Raw genomic sequence first — 3,105 nt, 5'->3', positions numbered from 1 at the left:
AAGTAATTCTAACTGCTGTGAAACTAGGGATGTGTTTTGTTTGTTTTTAAGGGTTTTACGGCGCTTGCAACACATTAAGGTCATATCAGCGCCAGTAAAAAGGAAAAATGGGATAGTAAAAAGTTCTAGAATTACAATTAAAGCACAAAAGAAAAGGTGAGACAAAGGGGAATTGGTTCAAACAGGGAACAGATGTAGATTCCAAGAGCACACCGTCAAAGCACTTAAGTTTGAGATCACCTAAAAGTCTCATCCAAGCACAGGTCCCAACTAAGAGGAATACACCCAAATGTTTACAAATCATATAATATAATATGTAAACTAAACATAATACAATGCATAACAGAGAGATGATTTACAAGGAAAAAAATATCATCTCCCAAAACTATAACTATACATTCGACTGTTTCCCTCCCAGCCAAGGAACTCCGGCCAGGGTCAGGACAAAACTAAGTTATCTCATTCCAAGACAACGATAGGAAACAATTGGAAAACGGGTAAGGGGGGAAAGAAGACACAGCATGTACCTCCCTGCCCACTATGGGAGGTCAGGATCCCCACCAAGGAAAACTACGGATGTCCTCCCCGCCCCCCCCCCCCCCCCCCCCCCCCAAAAAAAAAAGTAAGAAAAAGAATTATAAAAACCACAATAGTTTCTCGAAACATCTCCATGGAATTGAATGCATGCGATTGACAAGACAATCTTGAAACATAATATATTTGTTAAGACTAGCCCGCCATTTTCGAATCCGACCATTTAAAGACGATCGACGTAAAAGGAATATAGTACAAATATGATACCATGCATCAAAGGAAAAGGGGAGGTTTCTGTGTTATATATTGACTGCTTGGGAGAAGTTCCAAATGAGTCCATCATTTACATTACAATTTAAACGTGTTAACACCCTAATTGTTAAGGCAATGTTTATCTGGTACGAATATTTAACTGTTTGTAATGTAAGGGAGGTGGTGCATTTGTTAGATAATCGAATAGAATATGTTATCAATCAACTTAAATTTATCAAGCTTTTATATAGCGCATATCCACTAAACGTACTCAAAGCGCTTTACAAGGGGTCCCTGGCTAACAGCAACATTTAACATTTAGGACGGGCATGACGCATGTTAAGCGATATTACAATGTGTTTTTTTTTTCTGACAGAGACAACGCTGTTAACGGCCAGGTACTCATTTTACACCCGAGTACGATGAGAGAATGTGAGTAAAGAGCTTGCTCCAGGGACTCAACTATGCGCCGAGCGAGGCTCGAAACAAGGACCTTCCGATCCGAAAGCGAGTGTCATACCACTAGACCAAATCCAACTTTTACAATATTACCTTTAAGATTTGAAATGCGATGAAAGAATCCGTGACAACCGTAGAGATGCAGTAACATTTATAAGAAGAGCACAGTAGTGTTGGCTGAAGACACACTTGTTAATTTTACACACCGTGAATCTATCTCAGTACTATTATTTTTAAATTCTATCCGTGACTGTTGTTCTTCCGGTTTTTCTTTTCACCAAAGGCCGCCGTTTGTCCTACTCGTTGGATTGCCCTGACTAGCTGTTGTGAGTTTTTACATTTATTAATTGACGGTTCGAGCGTAACTTCGAGTAGGTCATAACCAATCAGAGTATTCCCTACCACTTAGCCCGCCGCCTTGTTGACTATAATTTATTTCCAGTCAAAGACAATGCCTGGCTATCATCCCATAGCTACCAGTAGTACATGCCAAGCAGACAAATAGGTCAGCACTACCGGTAGTGAGCATTTATCACAGTATTTTGAGACACTGATGAATGAATTTGAATTGCTTCGAACTATGCATGTCTTTTCAATCGCCTGTGTTAAAATTGTGAGTGGTACCCAGATCTGCGGGGTTGATTGCTCCAGGTGATAGGCATGTACTTTTAGTGGCTTTGGGCAATCGGTTCATAGTTATCGGGTGAAAAGGAGGGGCAAAATATACTTTCTTTTAAATTTTTGAGTCGAAATAAAACTACGGTACTAAAATATTTATTCGATTAGTTTGAATAAAATAGGCAATGCATGTGATCATTAGGCGGAAGCATCATTTCTATTCACTTCTTCAATTATTTATTTATTCGGGGTTTTGTGTGTGTGTGTGTGTGTGTGTGTGTGTGTGTGGGAGGGGGGGGGGTGCTGTTGTTTTTTTGTTTTTTTAATTTTTTTTTTTTTTTGGTTTGCTTGTTTTGTTTTGTTTTGTTTTTTTTGTTTATTGTTTTATTTATTTTTTTGTTTTTGTTTTTTGTTTGTTTTGTTGTTTTTTTTGTTTGTTTTTTTTTTTTTTTTGGGGGGGGGGTTCTTTTTGTGTGTTTATTTTTGTTTTGTTTTGTTTTGTTCGGATCATTTACTTTTAGTTACACACTGTGGCTACAAAGTTTGTTAAGAAAGAGCGATTTGCGCCTTACATTTCCATACATTCTTTAATGTGTGAAGTTTGCCATAAATTTTCCTAGCAAAATATTTTTCTATTGGTAATATACGTTTAGGTAAAATACTCACATCCGTCACTAAATTAACAAGACAAAACACTGTGTGAAACCTTTAACGTTAAAAGTCTGATTAACATAATTTAGTGAGAATATCAACTGGCTGTCAAAGAGCTCAGTGACATTAACTTCGTTCCCTCTATAAAAGAATACAATATCTATTATTCCATTTCGTAGATACGATACAAACAAACGTGACTATATTATGTAAATAAATGGGATGTTGTTGATTTTTCTGTAAACCAATCACAAAATGTTGTGAGCTGAAATTAAAGCTGAAACAGTCCATATAAAAGTGCTCGCAATTTCAGTGATGCGATTTGAAATTTCAAGACCATTGTCTTGTTTTGGAAAAACGTGTGGATTGAAGTTATTGAAATTGACATAAACAAAATGGCAAGGTGGATTGTGAGACCGAAATGGGACGATCTATATTATTTTCTCATGTGCTTCAGCTATTGGACACCTTGCAAAATGTGCTCAAAATGACCTACATAATAAAGGGAGGTTCACATTTTTCGAAATATCCATCACTATTAACCAGTATATTTTTGTCCAATCAAAACATGGAATTTGTGACACACCCTCA

At 37.0% G+C, this 3,105-nt stretch overlaps 1 protein-coding gene across 1 annotated transcript in view; it reads right to left on the bottom strand.

Moving 5' to 3' along the window:
* The window catches only part of LOC144974129 (uncharacterized), a 16,618-nt gene extending 14,997 nt beyond the window's left edge, over positions 1-1,621 (bottom strand). Inside the window, exon 1 of the mRNA XM_078917030.1 lies at positions 1,339-1,621. The gene's annotated coding sequence lies outside the window, so the exon portion shown is untranslated. The remainder of the gene's footprint in view (positions 1-1,338) is intronic.
* Between the last annotated feature and the right edge of the window lie 1,484 nt (positions 1,622-3,105).

The sequence above is a fragment of the Berghia stephanieae genome, chromosome 5, assembly GCF_034508935.2.
Source record: "Berghia stephanieae isolate SIO BIC M18660-M18661 chromosome 5, UCSD_Bste_1.3, whole genome shotgun sequence".
Classification (NCBI taxonomy): Eukaryota; Metazoa; Mollusca; class Gastropoda; order Nudibranchia; family Aeolidiidae; genus Berghia; species Berghia stephanieae.
Note: the sequence above shows the minus strand (reverse complement) of the source record. Positions and strands in the feature narration are given on the sequence as shown.